Here is a 22257-nt window from a genome sequence, read left to right as displayed (position 1 = left end):
CTAATGTGTGAACACACTATATATACTTATATCCATAGTTGTTAATCTCAACTCTACATTTCAATTATTGAAACATTCTTCTATAATATTATAACAATCGTTATTCAAGACTATCGTCATCAAAGCTATTTTCAAGATTGAAACGTCATCATGACTTTCGTCATGGGGAAATATGAAAATGGTTAAAGAAAAAGCTCACCAACACATATTTCGAGAAAAAGATACGCGAGTAAACTCCGCTCGAAATAGCAAATGTGTATGTATGAAAACTATCATACTTATACGACTTTGTCTCAAGAGTAAGAGATAGAATAGACTTTTGAGTGACAGATAAGTTCAAGTCTCCACATACCTTTTTATCGGATGAAGTTTCACTTGTTCCTCGAGTAGTTCTTCGTCTTCGTAAGATGATCGCCATGGAGTCTGGAGCTCAACTGCACTTAATTATCCTAGACCGAGACTTAGTCATAAGTAAACTAGAAATCAAGACATATATTTTTGATCACTAATATTGACAAACATGCTTGAGATAGCAACGCATGCGAGTTCGACCGAGCAGTGCTCTAAAAATAGAAAACCTTACAGAGCAACAACTAAGTTAATCAAAAGAGAATGATCAACCCAGTCGGTTGTGCTCAACATAAGAAACCTTATGGAACAAACGCAGTATATGCACAAAAATGTGGATCGGAGATCGACCAAATACTGCGGAATAACAAGGATTCGTCCTATTTTCCATCACTATTTGCACAATGACATACAATAGACATAATCCTCGTAAACAAAAGTTTTATCCTTTATTCCATCAAATATGAATAAAAGGCTTTAACTTTTGTAATGTCAAAAATTCTTTCATTCTTTTATCAATACATGCATATCTACATACGAAAGACTTAACTTTTGGCAAACTATGGGACAATCGTAGTTCACAGAGGCAAACATACATATCCCATAACATATTTGCAATATATAAAACCATAAAGATTAATACTGCAAAAATCATCTTCCAAACAATTTTTAGAATTTAAACAAATAAACCTACAAACAATGAAGATGAAAACATTGGACATAGCTATGTGTAATCACAATAATGACTATTCCAACTCTAGTTATTCTTCCTAAACACAAGAATAAAATTCTCATAAGAAGATTTACTAGATGTTAAGACCTTTGATGAATTCTTCATCGCCCCAAACTCCTTGTTGTCAACATCCATTGGGACATAAGGTTCATGAAGAGTTAATATCAATAAACCTTCTTGATTGATATCGAACCAGGGATTTCTGAATCTCATGAGTCTTAAGCACAAAATTCTTTATCTGTTGAATCTCCTTCCTTGTCTCCTTTAATTCTTCAAGAACATCAGAAAACTTCTGAGGATTTGAAGGAACATCTCTTGGCTTCCTCACATTCCTTCTTATTCTTTTCAAAATTGAAGGTATCAGAGATTTCTCTTTTTCCTTCATGATTGGTGGCTTAACAATCATATTAACCTCTTTTCTATCAGACGACATGATGCTTGGAATATCCATAAGAATATGGGTTTGTGAGAGGAAATCACAATTTAAACTCAACAAGTAGTCTTGGAAAGAATTTTAGAGAAGGAAAAAGGAATGTAGGGTTATGCAACCTTTAACAAGTTCGTGCACGCACAACTCTGAACCCTAGAAATAGTAGAATTATCGAGAATAACCCTCCTTTATAGATAGAAAGGAATTTTCAAAAACAAAACTAAGAAAAGAAGAAAACAAACTTTTCCTAAAGCCTGAGAGGTGCACAACCTTGTCTCTTTCGATCAGGAACATGAGACAAGATACACAAAACAACACAATCAAGTTGTGTTACGGTGAAGAACAATCTATCCACCATGTTCCTTTTGAGAGGAATCCATAAACCTCTGTCTATCAAAACGATTGGACCATACTTTCTTCTCAAATTGTCTTGTTTTATCCTTGGAAACTAACTACTTAGACGAAGATAAAATCTTACATACCTCAACGGACTTTTGAGCAAGTTTAAGCTTGCTTGCTGATCGATTTGCTCTTCGTTGAAGTTTGTTGACATGTCTCATTTGTTTTAGTACTTGTAACACTTTGATAGTTCATGACCTTTTAGTGAACAATATGAGCACGCCAATTTTGGATATAATTCAGGCATCTGAGATGCACAAGCTGCTAAACACATAGTGGCACCTGAAACGCCATACACAGAGTTTCCAATAGAAAGGTCAATTTTATCTTCCAGATTGGTTGAGTTTTCTTCTGTAAGAATATCAAGATTGATGTATGTATTGCTGCAATTATCTAAATCAATATTTTCACACAGAAATGCAACACTTGATTTTTCGTCTTCATCATAGTCATAGTTGTCATACATTTCATTAAGAGTTGCAGCAATACCTTTGTTGAAAGAAACATCCTCGCAAGACTTGGACGTATCCTTATGATCAAAGATCTTTAGCTTCCCAACCAGCGTATTTCTGGATAGCGTTGAGAGATTATTCCCTTCAAAGATGGCATGCTTCTTAGTGTCGTCTCTAGATGGCAGCGATTTGAGAATTTTCATCACAATGTCCTTTTCAGGAATGGTCTTACCCAATGAAAAAGATACATTAACAATTTCAGAAACTTTCTGATTTAACTTATCAAATGTTTATTTTTCTGCCATACGAAGGTTTTCCCAATCAGAATTTAGGTTTTGAAGCCTAGCTTCTTTCTCACTGGTATTTCCTTCAAATACGGTTTCTAAGATATCCCATGCTTCTTTAGACTTAGTGCACGTAGTCACATGGTGCTGAAGATCTAGGGTAATGGCATGTATGATAGCATTCAAGCCGTCAGAATTTTTCTTTGCAGCAAGAATTTCCTCTGGACTATATCTACCAATATCCTTTGGTATAGATACATCGCCTTCTGTATTAACCGGAGGATCATATCCATTAACAACACGTACCCATGTTTGAAAATCACGAGCTTGAAGAAAAGCACGCATATCAATTTTCCACCATAGGTAGTTTGAGCCATCAAAGACTGGTGGTACTTTTATGGAGATACGATTTCTGTCCATAGAGTCAGATCGCTACAAACACAGACTTGTAAGGTCTTTAAACGTGTTTGCCTGCTCTGATACCAATTGAAAAAGCGGGGGTCTAACAAACACACCCAATGTTTCGCTTTGTAATCTGTATGGAATAACTCCAATATACTTTTAAGAGAATCAACTAGACAGTCAGACTCAATCTTATTAAAAGTATATCAAAGAGTTATATCTCACTTTCTCGATTCAATACTTACTCAAGCAAATAGAAATTTGTGAGTCTAATGAATACAAGAGAAATCACTTGAACGGCACCAAAGACAATTGTTCAAGGATCAATCAATTTCAATCAACAACCAAAGGTTGGATTTTACAATTGATCGATTCAATGCACAACCTGTGATATTTCAATTATATAACAAAATATAATGCGGAAAAGAAATAACAAAGACACAAATGTTTTTTAAAGAGGAAACCGCAAATGCAGAAAAACCCCGGGACCTAGTCCAGATTGGACACACACTGTATTAAGCCGCTACAGACACTAGACTACTACAAACTAACTTTGGTCTGGACTGTAGTTGAACCCCAATCAATCTCACACTGATCCAAGGTACAGTTGCGCTCCTTACGTCTCTGATCCCAGCAGGATACTACGCACTTGATTCCCTTAGCTGATCTCACCCACAATTAAGAGTTGCTACGACCCAAAGTCGAAGACTTTAATAAACAAATCTGTATCACACAGAAAAGTCTACGGTAATAGATAAATCTGACTCCCACAGAAATACCTACGAGTTTTTGTTCTGTCTTTTGATAAATCAAGGTGAACAAGAACCAATTGATAACCCGTACTTATATTTCCGAAGAACAACCTAGAATTATCAATCACCTCACAATAATCTTAATCGACTAGCGACGGAAGATATTGCGGAATCACAAACAATGAGACGAAGGTGTTTGTGACTTCTTTTATATCTTTCCCATCGGAGAAATCAATCTCAATCCAATCTTACGATTGTACTCAAATACGATAGAAATAGCAAGATCAGAAAATAAAAAACTTCATCTGGTCATTCAGTAACCGGATGAGAATAAAAAAAATAAAAAAAAATAATTGATCCGAACACTTAGTGTCCGTATGGGATATCCGGTCATCCAATGACCGGATGGAGTCTCCACAACACCCTCCACTGATTTGAGGAGTACCCTATTGACCTCACAAACATATGGATGTTAAACACATCCATAGTAGCACTTTTTGGTCCATAAGATGTGGACTATCACAAAGATATGGATGATTTTTTGCTCCATAGGAGTTTCCCTTACCAATTTCAAAATCCATAAAATGGAATGTGTGCGTCGTTGGCCACCACCTTTCTACCACTGTTGTTGTAATTTTGTTGTTGCGTCTTCTAGGCTTCACACTATAAAGAGCACGCCAAGGATATATGTTACCCCTTTCTCAGGCTCGAGGGGGTAAAACTTCATAAACAACCTTTAATTCTGAAAATCCACCTCTCATTCTATAAAAACTCTTAGACCGCTCTTGATGCCGCGACACATGACCTTGGACTAATGATGGAGCAGCAACGACACTCGGCAAAGCAAAATGTACACCTGTGGTAGGCCACGGTGCCCGTTCATTTCTTCGATCTCTTCTCTTCTTTATAGTATTGAACGCTATTCTTAAAATGTTGCTCATATTGTATAAAAAAAATTTGATTTAGAAGAGTTTTAGAAGAATGAAATAGTAGTGGTGTGACTGAAAATGAATTCAGTTGAAGGAATTTATAGTTTTGAAAACTATAACTGTTAGAGCATTGCTCGGTCGAACTCGCATGCGTTGCTATCTCAAGTATGTTTGTCAATGTTAGTGATCAAAACTATAAGTCTTGATTTCTAGCCTATATATCTAAAGGTCTCAGACTAGGATAGAAAGTGTAGTTGATCTCAAGACTCCATGGCAATCATCATACAAGACGAAGGACTACTCAAGGAACTGGTGGATCTTCATCGACTAAAGGGTATATGGAGACTTGAACTTATCTGTCACTCAAAAGTCTATCTACTCTATCTCCTACTCTTGAGATAAAATTCGTTTTGATATATAGACTTTCATTATACACATTTGTTATTTCGAGCCCAGTTTAACTCGCTTATCTATTTCTCGAAATATGTGTTGGTAAGCTTTCGCTTTAGCCAAATTCATCTTTACCTAGTGACGAAAGTCATGTTATGTTTCAATCACTTTGAAAATTTCTCTGACGAAAAATGGTCTATGAATAACGGCTATATAACGTCCTCTGAGAATGTTTCAATGATTGAAATGAGAGTTTAGATTACATAACCATCGGTAGGATATAAGCATTATTGTGGAAACACATATATGTATAAGTCCTTATTCCTTGAACCAAAGTTTGCGAACTTTGTTGATCAAGAGAAACAGAATGTGGCGTGAGCCAAGTCCGCGAACTCAGTCCGCGAACCGACGGAAGTTCTCGACCCGAGAATTTCTACTGGAGTTTGTGAACTCCTTCCGTGAGCTTAAGTCCGCGAACCCAGTCCGCGAACTTGAGTAGGTTAGATCTAAAATCGGTTGTTCTTGAACTCATGTTTATATAAACTAAGGAATGCTTTTGCAAACCATGGCTATAAAGTTCATGAACCGATTCGAGTGAATCAAACCGTTTTTGCTTCGATTGTGTCTTGTGTAGTTACATAAGATCTAAGCAATTGAACAACTCTCTAACTAGTTCATTTGAGTCATTTGGACTAGTTATGGTGAAGAAGAATATGGTGGATATGAAAGTAATCATATGGCTAACAATTTGGTTAACTATTGTTGAGCCAACAAATGTTAATGTTTGGTAACGGTTCATAAACCCAAAATTGGACATTTCTTTTGTGTGTAACAAGCTAAGTTTTCTATCCAACGGTTGAGAAATATTAGCTTGAATCTAATCAGGTTTTCATCTAACGGTGAATATTGAATACTTTGTTACCAAGCTAACATTGATTGCAAACCCTGATTTGAAAGACTATATAAGGGAGAACTCTAGAAACTGGGAAACCTAATCCCCACACCTTACGTGTGATACTAGTTTGGCTAAGCTAGAGTCGATCTCCTTTAGCCTTTGGTTTCTTCTTCTAAACCAGGTTAACGACTTAAAGACTTAATTGGGATTGTGAAGGCAGACCGATACTACTTTTCTTGTAGTTGTGTGATCTGATCTTGTTGTTTCTATCATTACGAGTACAATTGTAATAATTGGCTTGAGATCTATATCTCCGATAGGCAAGATAGAAAAGTAATCACAAACACTTCGTATCATCATTTGTGATTCCACAATATCTTTTTTCGCTGCGTGGATTAAGATTACTGTGAGATGATTGATAATACTAGGTTGTTCTTCGGGAATATAAGTCCGGTTTATCAATTGGTTCCTGTTCACCTTGATTTATCAAAAAACGGAACAAAACTCTTAGGTATATTCGTGGGAGGCGGATTTATCTATTACCGTAGACTTTTATGTGTGAGACAGATTTGTTTATTAAAGTCTTCGACTTTGGGACGTAGCAACTCTTAGTTGTGGGTGAGATCAGCTAAGGGAATCAAGTATGTAGCATCCTGCTGGGATCAGAGGCGTAGGAGCATATTTGTACCTTGGATCAGTGTGAGATTGATTGGGGTTCAACTTCAGTCCAGACCGAAGTTAGTTTGGATTAGGCTAGTGTCTATAGAGGCTTAATAAAGTGTGTGTTCAATCTGGACTAGGTCCCGGGGTTTTTCTGCATTTGCGGTTCCTCGTTAACAAAATTCTGGTGTCTGTGTTATTTTTATTCCGCATTATATTTGTTTATATATTTGAAATATCACAGGTTCTGCGTTGTTCAATCAATTAGAATATCCGACCTTTTGGTTGTTGATTTAAATTGATTGACACTTGGACAATGGTCTTTGGTACCATCCAAGTTATCTCTCTAGTATTTGATAAAGACTCGCAGATTTCTATTTGCTTGAGTATATATCAAATCGAGAGATTGAGATATAAACTCTTTGATATACTTTTTATCTAGATTGAGTCTGACTGTCTAGTTGATTCTCTAGAAAGTATATTGGAGTTTGTCTATTCAGATTGCTAAGCGAAATATTGGGTGTGGTTGTTGTACCCCCGCTTTTTCAATTGGTATCAAAACAGGAAAACACGTTGAAGACCTTACAAGTCTGTGTTTGTAGCGATCTGAGGATGGAAGATAGTATCTCTGATAAACGCGTCACCAGAAATAAAGGCTCTGTCTTGTCTAATTCTATTAAAGAGAAAGATTCCTCAATCTCGAATGTAAACGAACCATGTGTTCCAACAAAACAGACAGGCTCCGACATGATTATTTCCGATTACCCTTCAAAAGAGTTTATATCTCTAAATGAACGGGAAACATCTGAAGAGGGTGCCTTGATTCTAAATCTTGCTAGAATCCAAGCTGATAGATTTTATCGGTTAAAACATCATGTCAATGTTCTGATTGGTGTAATTAGAGACTACAAATTCAAAGAAAATACTGAAGATCATTCTTCACGTATGACTCTTGAGGCTAGCCTCAAAAAGGATGCTTTGGAAATTGAACATCGCTTCAGTAAACTTTCTATTCAAGGATGCTCTAAGCAGTCTAATATACTAAGTAGTTCTGCTAAGCCTGAAAACGTTACAGCTCCAGAAGTAAAAAAATCGGAATCCCTTCCTGTCAAAAAGAATGTGTCTTAATTTCCCATTGATCAAGGATGTTCCACATCACATGGAAGGAAGAAATCTCCTAACGAGGTTGTTAGGACTACCTTGTCTAATCACTCTTGTGATCAGAAAATATGCCTCTTTTGCGATGCAAAAAGCTCTGCTAAACAAAATAGAAACTCTAGGTTGAATAAAACCACCTTGGTTCAACTTCAACACACCTTAGACTTAATTCTCAAAGGTGTAACTGACATTCGTATGTCTAAACCAGTTGGTTTTCGTGCTTACCCTGTGTATGTTACCAGGAAGGTCAGTTCAATGAGTTCCTCAAATGCTCTAAAGCAGAATAAAAGTCTTAACAAGAATCATCCAAGGAAAGATCAAGTCGTTTCCTTTGGAAATAACATTTCCCTTAATATGAACTAAATTCCAGAAGAAAGAAGAAAAATTGATGATATGAGAAATAACCTGATGGAGATAATTGAAAGATATAAAGAAATTTTCGACATGTTGTCATCCTCCGCAAGTCGAAATCCTTCTGGTAAGAACTCTAACTACATCTTGTATTTTGATGACAGTAAGTTTTATGATAATTTCTCACATAAATAGGGATCTCTTTCTAGATTCAGAATGAAAAAGAGACTCGATCATAAACACAGTTCTTTTAATGAGCTTAGAGCTCATCCTTGTGCTAATTAATCACAAGGTCTAAGACTTTCTCATAAAAATCCTGTTGAGTAAGATGTGTAAAATTCAGGTATACTATGGCAATTTGGTGTTCTGCTTAGTTGAGCTATTCTCTTATCGTTTATAGCTAAACTAGTGCCTGCAGACAATATTGCCTAAGAAGTACTTGTGTTGTATCGTTTTTTCTTTATGCAATTCTTTTGCAACTTTATGAGCTGCTACACTTGTGCTCTAAATTACTCCTATGGTAAGTAATTTATTGAGCCATTTATGAATTTTCATGTAGCAAAATTTTTTTTGTTGTTTTATTCCTTATGGGCCATGTTGTATTCGTATGTGTACACGGGTTACCATCACGAGTCAACGGTTTGTAAACCCTAAAGGTCTTCTTCCCTAAGAAACCACATAACTACCAAAGCCATGAGTCACTTTTGTGTACTCTAGGTTATTTTGGTTTATCAAGAATGTCGTCCTCTTCACAAACGTGTGATTTTGCTAAAGGCTTTCTTGATAAAGGTATTGGTTTTGTATCCGAAGGGAGGAAGAAAAGAACCCTTGTAGATGAGAATCATCCTAATGCCTCGTGTTACTATGCATATACTCATGAGAATTTTGAGAAGGATGATATGATTTCTGCTGAAGTGGTCCATGACTTCCTTAAGTATTTTGAGGAAGCAAAACTGCAGCTCGTTGATACTCTGAAAAATCTTGATGTGTTGAAAACTGAGTTGAAAAAGGTTTCAACTAACCTTGGTCTCATAAAATCTCACATCAATTATCTTCATAAATAGAATCTCTTCTTTGAAGATGCAATGGATGCTGCTAATCACAAGCTCAAAGACGCCAACACTCGTGAGGATCCTGAACCGTCAATTTGACCTTAGTTCGTGTTCGGCCATGGCATTGGAGTCTTCTTTTGTTCCTTAGCTTCTTGATTTCTTGTTTATTTTCCTAGTAAATCTTCTTTTTTCTTGTTTTGTTAGAATAATAACTAGAGTTTGGAATTGGCATTATTGTGATTACAATAGCTATGTCCAACGTTTTCATCTTCATGTTTTTAGATTTATTGGTTTAAATAATAAATTTGTTTGGAAGATGATTTTTGCAGTATTAATCGTTATGGTTTTATATATTGCAATTGTTTATGGGATTTGTGTGTTTGCGTCCGTGAACTTGACTATCTCATATCTTGTCAAAAGTAAAGTCTTTTGTAAGTCGATATTCATGTATTGATAAAAGAATGAATAGACTTTTGACAAATACAAAAGTTAATCCTATATTGTCAATCATTGATGGAATATAGGTTAAAATCTTTTGTTTACAAGGATTATGTCTATTGAATGTCGTTATGCGAATAGTGATGGAAAATAGAATGAATCCTTGTGTATTCCGCAGTAATTGATCTTCCCTGATCCATATTTTATGTATTACTATGAGGCTCCGTAAAGTGTCTTATGTTGAGCATTAAACAACCAAGTTGATTATTTTTGATTAGCTATGTTGTTGTTCCGTGAGGTACTTTATGTCGAGCATTTTCAACTAAATTAATCATCTTGTTTAATTATTTAGTTGTTGCTCCGTAAGTTTTCTTATGTCGAGCATGACCAATTAAATTGATTACTTTTGTGATTAGTTTGGTTGTGTATTTCGATTAGATTAATTATGGATCCTCTTGTGGTTAATCTAATTGTATATTTTTGAGTCTCCATAAGTTCACTTATGTTTGAGCATTTTCGATTAAATTAATCATGGGTTCTCTTGTGGTTAATTTAATTGAGTATTTTGGATTCAAATTCATACTTGTATGTGATTTGTTATATCCAAAGAAATCCTTCTTTTCTTTTGAAATTAAGGTCGCTCTTGTTGTTCTTTCGGGAATGACATTTAATGGGGGAGAGTTCTTTTTGAACTTGCGCTTAATTGCCAAATCATTGTGGGGAGTGCGGCTGTGGAATATTATAGGGGTTATCTTGTATCTTTAAACTCCTTGATGAATGCATTTAGCTTCGGCTTTATGATTGCATCTAAACAAGATGATATATTTTTTATTTCTTTTGGTCAAAAAATGTTTCTTTCGGAAATTTCATTAGGATCATGTTCTTGTACCTTTGCCAATTTTATTGACAAAAAGGGGGAGAATTAATATGTAGTTCACACTACAAATACATATGGTTTTCGGATCATTATGTAAGGGGGAGTGGTTTCCATGTGAGGTGGAGTATTGACTAAGGGGGAGTGATACATATCACCATAGTATTGTTTTTGAAGTTGTGATACAATTGGACTTTAACGTTGTGTAATGATATTATGACGCTGTATAACAATGATGGAGAACTTTGTTTTCTTGTTGTTATAGCTACGGATTTTCAACAACGATGGCGCTAAACTTACAACCTTTGGGATCATTGGAGTACTTGGAAGTGACGAAGATTTCGAGTAATGTTGAAGATTAGGCATATGGAATAGGAGCTACAAAAGTTAATTTATTTATTTTTTGTATTCCATATGTATTGATAGTTTTGTCACTAACATTGACAAAGGGGGAGATTGTTAGAGCATTGCTCGGTCGAACTCGCATGTGTTGCTATCTCAAGCATGTTTGTCAATGTTAGTGATCAAAACTATAAGCCTTGATTTCGAGCCTATTATTGATGGTGGTTTTTAGTTTAGGGTTAAAATCGTAAAACTGTACATCCGACATGACGTCACCATGACCACTAGCGCATTTACTGATCATTAGTACATTTATTGAATCAACCAGCATGCTTACGTAAGAATTACCGGGGTACTTTTTTTTGCTACACGGGTTATGTTCCACGACAGAACCCTTAAACATTGACTGACGTCACCTATGCCGAAACCCTAATTCTCATGCTACTGCGCCAAGGCATTCCCACCATTCCAGCCGCACCATTGTGCCAATGGAAAACCATGCCATCCACATCTACCGCGCCAAGGCATGCCAACCATGCCAGCCGCACCACTGTGCCAATGGCGAACCATGCTAGACACTTATACCGCGCCAAGGCATGCCAACCATTAGCCGCACCACTGTGCCAATGGCAAACCATGCCATCCACATCTACCGCGCCAAGGCATGATAACCATGCCAGCCGCACCACTGTGCCAATGGCAAACCATGCCAGCCACATCTACCGTGCCGAGGCATGGAAACCATGCCAGCCGCACCACTGTGCCAATGGCTAACCATGCCAGCCACATCTACCGCGCCAAGGCATGCCATCCACGCCACCTTGCCTTGGCCCCGCAACGCCAAACGACCGCGCGATGGCCTTGGCCCCGCCATGCCAAGCCACCCGCGCACATGCCAAGACCGTCCGCGTCATTCATCTTGCGGCACCATGTTGGCCTTCCCTATGCGGCTACCAAAACGAAGCGTGTGATAATCAATGGTCCCCCTTCTATCTTAGATGCAAATCTTAGCCGTCCAAGGTTGCCAAACAACGCATGGGAACCTTTTGCCCCAAAAACCTAGTTTGGCCACACCCAAACCGCGCCAATGCATGTCGCGCCCCAACCATGCGCCAATGGCATGCCAAACCCTTGGCCCCATCATGCTAAGCCAATCACCTTGCCGCACCATGATGGCCTCCCCTATGCGACTACCAAAACGAAGGCGTGCAAAAATCAACGGTCCCCCTTCTACCTTAAATGCAAATCTTAGCCGTCCAAGGCTACCAGCCAACGCATGGAAAACTTTGGACCCATCTTGGTCGCGCCTAGCAAATCCAAAACACTAACTATTGGCCGCGCCTAAACCAGACCATATTAAAGCCACACTGATCATACTTTCATGTCACGGGCTACCAAGCAAAGGGTTGCGATAATCGACGGCTACCCTTCTTCTCAAGATTCAAAATCTCGACCGTCGAAGGTCGCCACCGAGCCGGCTAGTCCAAGCTCAACTTGCCGAAAAACAGCAACATACTGCATGTTTTCCAAGAAAACACTCGAGACATCAAACACATGTCACAAACTGGGGGATTCTCTTTGGGTATTGGTTTGGCGGTTTACAAGGTGCGGCATACACTACGCCCATTATAAGAAAGTGTAATAATAATAAGGCGGTTAGTAAACATGGGAAGTAATGGTGAAGCATATTCTTTTATGGAACATCAATTCCAAGCGTGACCGGTCATCACCTTCTCCCATTTACTCACCCATTTATCATTTCTTAGTGAGACCAGAGTACGTTTCACTTCGACTTGTATAAATAGGTCCTACCTATTTCCACCGAACAACAAGTTCAGTCAGGAGCAATACAATACTCAGAAACATACGCTAGCTTTCCATCTGTGAGCTTCCCATTTTATGATACAAGTCGTGAAACAACTACTCTTCCAGAATCAACCTGGTCTCAACACTTTCTTCGCTTCCCTCCCCAAAACCAACCCATTTTCCTTCACTTTGTGACCGAAGCAAGTCTGGAACGGTCATTTCTTGGTTTAGGCCAGATTTGTACAGATTGATCTCTCGAATGTAAAGTACTCCCTTGCAGTACATTGTTTAGGGTTTAAACTCGTTTCTCACCCACACACCCGAAATTATCGAAATCATCAGAAATCGTTTTCACCCTCAAACAATTGACGACCACAGTGGGAGATTGATCTTTCGGTTACAATGTCAATTTTCGACTATCGATTTCATGCTTCGACCCATACATCAAGACGGTAGAAGCAGGCGATCCGCTCAGGGATCGACGACTCAGTTACCAGACGAACCGATTATCAGTCTTGACACGGCAAGTGATGACTGGGGACTGCCTAGAGTTTAAAAGTGAACGGTCCAACCAGTCTTGACGCGACAAGGGGCGACTAGGGACTTCCCAGAAGTTAAAAGCAAAACGATTCCCTCAGGGATCGACGACTCGATCATCAAGTGACTCAAGGACGACGGGGGACTTTCCACAATCGCGTGTTTCCCACGAAAGTCTGACTTGCACCTGACTCGTTTTCGTTAGCAGATCCAAAAAACCGAGTAAGTCTTGCCTAGACAAAATACATGGTTTACTATTTCAAGTTTTCACGGGAATGATAAAACCGATAGCCATGTTATGTTAAATCCCATGTCATCTACCGACACGCAACGTACATGTTTCCATATCTTCCCTGTGATGTTTGTGTTACTTACAATCATAACCAAAGCAGCATCATCCTAAAACAGTTCATCCAGAATAATAATCCAAAACCCCCGTAGGTAACACTTGTCTATCAACCCAAAAATCCTGAAAATCAAAACCATAAGCCAGGTGTTCCATTTGCCTTTCAAAAAAAAAAACGAAACAGAAGAATTTCTGAACCATTCAACGGTGTTTTGCTCTTTTCGAAGAAGGCGTCCTTCGCCATTTGGAGGACCGCCTGTTTCAGCTCCAACTCTTTGGACCGCCTTTCGACCTCCGCTTCTTGTTATTTGACCACGTCCGTGGAAGGACCTTTGGTCACCTCGGCCTGCAACTTTTGGATCTCGGAGAAACCATAACGCCCAGTTCTTCGTGGAATCAGTCACCTACCCGTACGTACCTACTTTGCATAATAACGATTACCAGTCATTATTCATGAGGTAACCGACACTACTACGGTGATGTTCGAAGAGAATAACAAGTAATTCTACAAGTTTATGAATGACATACCAACAGCTAAGGTTTACACCAGTTCAGAAGAACAATATTTCTACATGTTTATGGAAGGCATACCTATGGCTAGGGTATACACCAACACAAGAAACCAAATTGGAAGAGAAATGCTGGAGTACAGACCGGGAATATGCTTGACCACTTCATTGCTACCGCGCCATGCCAAGCCAGCGTCGTGCCAAGCCAACAGTCTGCGCCATGCCAAGCCAACGTCGTGCCAATCCAACGCCCATTCCAAGCCGATCCAACGCTAACAGCTTGCATCTTTCCAGCACCAGCAGCTTGCATCCTTCCAGTGCTTACAACTTGCATCATTACAGCAGCTTGCATCTTCCCAGCACTAGCAACTTGCATTCTTCCAGCGTTGTTTCTGAACGCCCAGTAGAAGGGAATCAGCAACCCAATTTCATAACACGTAAAGATCAGGAATGGCTTCTCCAAAATCGAGGCAAAGAAAATCAACAACCCCCTGAGTTCACAAAGACTCTCTTCCTGTCAGGAGATGCATGATTTATAGGGACTTCGCCCATAAAATCGTGCAGTCTATGATGAAACACTTATGTGAGATTCTGTATTTCCCCAAGGCGCAGCGTCAAGACATATTCGCATCCCTCAACCGCACTGCATCAGGGAAGCAATTGTTTCCAACCAAAGAAGCCGTTCCCAAACCATAATCTCTCTTGGAAAGCACGATTGATAAATGGAACTGGGGACTTCTAACCATTGTTCGCGTGAAGGGTGTCCAGTTTGACAACACACTGATTAACGCAGCCGCTCCGCTTCAATGTTCGCTCTAACAACCACTTCACTTCAACGTCTGTTTGGCTTTTTTAAGTTTCAACATGCTCTCCAAGGGCCGAAGTTGCTTCGATGCCGCTTCTTCCTGCAAAGGGTCATACCACCACGTTCCCCGTGTCAAGGATCATGATCACATCCATCCATTATTCGTAGTTATGGCCGCCTTTTAATCCATCTCGCCAAAACTCGTGATCATGGACAGTTCGCTCGCTAACGCATCCAGCCGATCCTTATACTACCATGGATGCCCATACAATTCCATCCAACCTACTTTGTTACCCGCGCCACATGCCAAGACCGTCTGCGCCATTCACCTTGCCGCACCATGTTGGCCTTCCCTATGCGGCTACCAAAATGTAGGCGTGCTACAATCCACGGTCCCCCTTCTATCTTAGATGCAAATCTTAGCCGTCCAAGGTTGCCAAACAACGCATGGGAACCTTTGGCCCCAAAAACCTAGTTTGGCCACGCCCAAACCACGCCAAGGCATGTCGCGCCCCAACCATGCTAGCCGCACCATGCGCCAATGGCATGCCAAACCCTTGGCTCCACCATGCCAAGCCAATCACCTTGCCGCACCTTGATGGCCTCCCCTATGCGACTACCAAAACGAAGGCGTGCGACAATCAACGGTCCCCCTTCTACCTTAAATGCAAATCTTAGCCGTCCAAGGCTACCAGCCAACGCATGGCGAACTTTGGCCCCAACTTGGTCGCGCCTAGCAAAGCCAAAACACTAACTTTTGGCCGCGCCTAAACCAGAATATATTAAATCCACACTGATCATACTTTCATGTCACGGGCTACCAAGCAAAGGGTTGCGATAATCGACGGCTACCCTTCTTCTCAAGATTCAAAATCTCGATCGTCAAAGGTCGCCACCGAGCCGGCTAGTCCAAGCTCACCTTGCCGAACAACAGAAACATGATGCATGTTTTCCACGAAAACACTCGATACATCAAACACATGTCACAAACTGGGGGATTCTCTTTGGGTATTGGTTTGACGGTTTACAGCGTGCGGTGTACACTACGCCCGTTATAAGAAAGTGTAATAAGAATGAGGTGGTTAGTAAACATGGGAAGTAATGGTGAAACGCTTTCTTTTATGGAACATCAATTCCAAGCGTGACCGGTCATCACCTTCGCCCATTTACTCACTCATTTATCATTTCTTATTGAGACCAGAGTATGTTTCACTTTGACTTGTATAAATAGGTCCTACCTATTTCCACCGAACAACAAGTTCAGTCAGGAGCAATACAACACTCAGAAACATTCGCTAGCTTTCCATCTGTGAGCTTCCCATTTTCTGATACTAGTCGTGAAACAACTACTCTTCCAGAATCAACCTGGTTTCAACACTTTCTTCGCTTACCTCCCCAAAACCAACCCATTCTCCTTCACTTTGTGACCGAAGCAAGTCTGGAACGTCCATTTCTTGGTTTATGCCGGATTTGTACAGATTGATCTCTCGAATCTAAAGTACTCTCTTGCAGTACATTGTTTAGGGTTTAAACTTGTTTCTCACCCACACACCCGAAATTACCGAAATTAGTAGAAATCGTTTTCACCCTCAAACACCTATATATCTAAAGGTCTCGGACTAGGATAAAAAGTGTAGTTGAGATTAAGACTCCATGGAAATCATCATACAAGACGAATGACTACTCAAGGAACTGGTGGATCTTCATCGATTAAAACGTATGTGGAGACTTGAACTTATCTGTCACTCAAAAGTCTATCTACTCTATCTCCTACTCTTCAGACAAAAGTCGTTTTGATATATAGACTTTCATTATACACATTTGCTATTTCGAGCCAAGTTTAACTCGCCTATCTATTTCTCGAAATATGTGTTAGTAAGCTTTCGCTTTAGCCAAATTCATCTTTACCTAGTGACGAAAGTCATGTTATGTTTCAATCACTTTGGAAATTGCTCTGACGAAAAATGGTCTGTGAATAACGGCTATATAATGTCCTCTGAGAATGTTTCAATGATTGAAATGAGAGTTTAGATTACATAACCATTGGTAGGTGATTAATGATTTTTTGTGGGTTGTAGTAATGAGGTTCAAACTCTCGGACTTGTGAAGGATAATTTTTTAAACTTAATAAAAAATATAAATATATACAATAAAAATATTAACACTGGTGCGAGAAACTGGGACTAAAGATTCGGTCATTTTTCATTTTCAAGTGGTTCAGAATTTAATTCTAGACGATTATAGTTCAAAAACAAAACAAATATTAACTCTAGTTTATTGCCAAGATAGATTTTATAAAATATTACTTGTATTTCTTAAGCATGGCATATCAAAAATCCCTAGGACTAAGCATACTCCATCAAATGAAATCACAAGTAATTAATTTAAAATCTTAATTCAATTAAAATTAGTGCAAAAAAGTAAATAAAAGAATTAATGAAATTACCACATGGATGAAATACGACCTCCTCCGCGGTCCCAGTGTTGGGGTTTAACTCATCATGATGAAAACACGCTCAAAATATATTTTTATAGCTCAAATGGTGTTTACAATGGAGAGAAAAAGGAGAAAATGGTGTAAAACTGTAATCTGCGACGCACAAAAAGCGTCACAGAATGAACGATAAAAGACAAGTGTTGCTGCTGTTTAGACTGCACTGCGACCCACGGCTGTGCGTCTTAGACACTGTTGGTAAACGACTGTCCTCGCTAGTCCGTTCTTCGTGTTCTTGGTGTTCTTCATCATCAGCAGCAGCAGCAGCAACAGAGTTTCATCAACTCTTGATTTCTGCTTCTCTGGACCTCATCTCGACCCCAAACTCTCGACACCTCTTCTATGAGTCCCCAACACTCTATATATACTCCACAGGATCAATAAGTCTCGCTATAACTCGAGATAATTCTCTCTTAACTCGGTTTGATGAAAAAATATTCTGGGAATATTTTCTTCCCTGATTTAGCTTCTCACGCGTAGATTTCCATCCTGGTCACTCTAGAAATGTTTACACACGACCCACAATGTTGCTAGAGCCCCCATGCATGAGCAGAACACGCTCAAATCTTCTCCAATCCCGTGTCCAACCCGTGTTTCCCTGTTTTGCATTCCGTGAATCATCCAGCTAATTCTGGCCAAATTGGATCGAACCAAAAGCCCAAAACGTGTTTAAATAGGCCATATCACAACTATCTACCAAAAATCAGCCATTGAATCTCCTTATATCACGTCCAAAATTTGCTTCAACAATTACGCAGGTGAAGAACTATTTTTCCCGCCAAAACTCGGTTCAAATGGGGAAGAAACTGGTAGCCCCCTATCCAGAGTAGGGGTGCGAATAGCAGCTGCCTTGGGGGTGACCTGGGGGTGCCCCTTAGTAATTAGGTTACCCCTTATCCAAAAGCGAGAGTCCGAATAACACTTGTCCTCCGGGTGCCAAAATCAACTTTTCGAGCCGAATTTTCCAAAAAAATTTATTTCCTAAAAAAATACATAAAAACACAATATTAGTACAAAAATAGAGTTCCAACAATACGGACATTGAGGACAAATTAGACACAAAAATGTGTCTATCGGTAGGATATAAGCATTGATGTGGAAACACATATATGTATAAGTCCTTATTCCTTGAACCAAAGTTCGCGAACTTTGTTGATCAAGAGAAACGGAATGTGGCGTGAGCCAAGTCCGCGAACTCATTCTGCGAACTCAGTCCGCGGACCCGAGAATTTCTGTCGGAGTTTGTTAACTCCTTCCGTGAGCTTAAGTCCGCGAACCCAGTCTCCAAACTTGAATAGGTTATATCTAAAATCAGTTGTTCTTAAACTCATGTTTATATAAACTAAGGAATGATTTTGCAAACCATGGCTATAAAGTTCATGAACCGATTCAAGTGAATCAAACTGTTTTTTTTTCGATTGTGTCTTGTGTAGTTACATAAGATCTAAGCAATTGAACAACTCTCTAACTAGTTCATTTGAGTCATTTGGACTAGTTATGGTGAAGAAGAATATGGTGGATATGAAAGTAATCATATGGCTAACCATTTGGTTAACTATTGTTGAACCAATAAATTTTAATGTTTGGGAATGGTTCATAAACCCAAAATTGGACATTTCTTTTGTGTGTAACAAGCTAAGTTTTCAGTCCAACGGTTGAGAAATATTAACTTGAATTTAATCAGGTTTTCATCTAACCGTGAATATTGAATGCTTTGTTACCAAGCTAACATTGATTGCAAACCCTGATTTGAAAGACTATATAAGGGAGAACTCTAACAACTGGGAAACCTAATCCCCACACCTTACGTGTGATACTAGTTGTGCTAAGATAGAGTCGATTCTCCTTTAACCTTTGGTTTCTTCTTCTAAACCAGGTTAACGACTTAAAGACTTCATTGGGATTGTGAAGCCAGACCGATACTACTTTTCTTGTAGTTGTGTGATCTGATCTTGTTGTTTCTATCGTTACGAGTACAATTGCAATTATTGGCTTGAGATTTATATCTCCGATAGGAAAGATAGAAAAGTAATCACAAACACTTCTTTTCATCGTTTGTGATTCCACAATATCTTTTTTCGCTGCGTCGATTAAGATTATTGTGAGGTGATTGACAATACTAGGATGTTCTTCGGGAATATAAGTCCGGTTTATCAATTGGTTCCCGTTCACCTTGATTTATCAAAAGACGGAACAAAACTCGTAGGTATATTCGTTGTAGACGGATTTATCTATTATCGTAGACTTTTCTGTGTGATACAGATTTGTTTATTAAAGTCTTCGACTTTGGGTCGTAGCAACTCTTAGTTGTGGGTGAGATCAGCTAAGGGAATCAAGTACGTAGTATCTTGCGGGGATCAGAGGCGTAGGAGCATAACTGTACCTTGGATCAGTGTGAGATTGATTGGGGTTCAACTACAGTCCAGACCGAAGTTATTTTGGAGTAGGCTATTGTCTGTAGCGGCTTAATACAGTGTGCGTTCAATCTGGACTAGGTCCCGGGGTTTTTCTGTATTTGCGGTTTCCTCGTTAACAAAATTCTGGTGTCTGTGTTATTTCTATTCCGCATTATATTTGTTTATATAATTGAAATATCACAGGTTGTGCGTTGTTCAATCAATTAGAATATCCGACCTTTTGGTTGTTGATTTAAATTGATTGACACTTGGATATTGGTCTTTGGTACCATCCAAGTTATCTCTCTAGTATTTGATAAAGACTCGCAGATTTTTATTTGCTTGAGTATATATCAAATCGAGAGATTGAGATATAAACTCTTTGATATACTTTTTATCTAGATTGAGTCTGACTGTCTAGTTGATTGCTAAGCGAAATATTGGGTGTGGTTGTTGTACCCCCGCTTTTTCAATAACGTTGAGAATATGGATGTTGGAAAATCGAACGTTGGTGTTTTTGTTTCTCACGCCCGCGTTGATATGACTAACGCCAACGTTTGTTTTAGGGACACCGTGTTTTTTTCCAGCGCCGCGTTTAACGTACACACGCCAACGTGTGTCCCTAACCCCGGTGCTTGATGGTCAACCGCGCAGTGTTATTCCCATGGTGGAGAAACATGTTTGGCCATCCACCAGGTTGAACAAAAAATTTCATTTGAACATTACCATAGGAATTGCCCTAATTATGATTTATAGGTCAGGTTTGGTTTAAAAAAAATTCGAAGTAGATAATGGAATAACGTTGGTGAAAATGGTTGAAAATAGATGAATTTATGGTGTTTAAACTGTTGGTGAGCGATATTCTACCGACAACGGCTCATCTTCAGCCCTCAACGACTAGACAACTGCTGCGCAACCCGTGGTGCGTGTCTTCGGTCGTAAGAATGTATATAGTAACAATGCATTTGTTCACGACACATTTTGTTATTAGCAAATTGCAAATTCCCAATCGGAAATTTGAACTGCCCTTAAACTGGGTGTTATGGAGCTTTCCAGCCCTTCCCGGCCCCAAAAACCGTGATCTGTTCTTTCTCTTCCCGTTCATGTTTTCTATTGATCAGGAATCCCTGAGGAAGAATCTCAAATGAACAATCGTTGTTTGTTTTGAAAAAGTGAAAAATGGGCAATGATTAGCCATTTTTAGACATTGTAACTTAGTGGGTCCACAGAGAAAAAAAATGGGAAAACAGAAAACCATTGTCTACTCTTACGGGACAAACAGAAAGAACCATTTTTTAGGGACCATGGTTTTTTTGGGGGACCATCGTCTTATTAAGCCAACCTCCCTATACTTATAAGGGGTGTCCTAAAGTTAGGTAAATACACATTTATCCTTTACTTTAATTTAAATTAAAATTAACCTAATAACTATATAAATCTAATCGTATATATCTAATCTAAATGAATCTATTAACCAAAATCAAAATCAAAAATAGTGGGAAATCGAAATTTTTTAGTTTTGAAAAAAAATTGTTCTCTTCTTCTTCTCTCTTTCCTTGACGTTCCTCGTTCGATTGAAAAATGAGTATTAACCATCAAATGAGTTGAAAATGGAAGTTGCAGAGAGAAGTTCGGCGAGGAATTATGTGAAAAACTTTGTCCAACTAACTGAACCTAATAGAAATGATGAACATGAAGAACAGTTTGGCTATTTCGCAAAGAAAAATTCCCAATCGAACCTTAGTTCGGTTATGTCGCAAAAAACATTTCCCAACCGAACCCTAATACTTCGGTTAGTAGCAAAAAACATTTTCCAACCTAACCTAATAGTTCGGTTAGTTGCAAAAACATTTCCCAACCGAACCTCAGTTCGGTTATTTCGCAAAGATATTTCCCAACATAATAACAGTCCGTTTACGTTGCAAAAAACATTTCCTAACCGAACTAAGGGTTCGTAAAGTCGAAAAAAATATTTCCCAACCAAACCCTAATAGTTCGGTTAGTAGCAAAAAAAATTTCCCAACCCAACCGAACATAAAAGTTCGATTAGTTGCAGAAAACATTTCCCAACCGAACCTTAGTTCGGTTATTTCACAAAATATTTCCCAACCGAACCATAGTTCGGTTACGTCGCAAAAAACATTTCCCAACCGAACTTTAGCTTGGTTACGTCGCAAAAAATGTTTCTTAACCGAACTTAAGTTCAGTTTGATCGTAAAAAGTTTTAAATTTTTTTGTAATCGCACTATTTAATGGTTACACCAAATATATAGTTGGGTTTGATCCCAAGAAAAATTTTCAATTTTTTTGTAACCGAACTTCTTACTGGTAACTAATCATACTAATCACTAATCATTAAGTTTGTTTTTGGTCATAAATTTGGGTAACCAAACTTAATCGCAAAAAATTTAAAATTTCTCGCAAAGAAAATTTTCAATTTTTTTTGTAATAGAACCTCTTAATGGTAACTAATCA

Source organism: Papaver somniferum, chromosome 1 (genome assembly GCF_003573695.1).
Source record: "Papaver somniferum cultivar HN1 chromosome 1, ASM357369v1, whole genome shotgun sequence".
NCBI classification, from domain to species: domain Eukaryota; kingdom Viridiplantae; phylum Streptophyta; class Magnoliopsida; order Ranunculales; family Papaveraceae; genus Papaver; species Papaver somniferum.
This window is presented reverse-complemented; position numbering follows the sequence as displayed.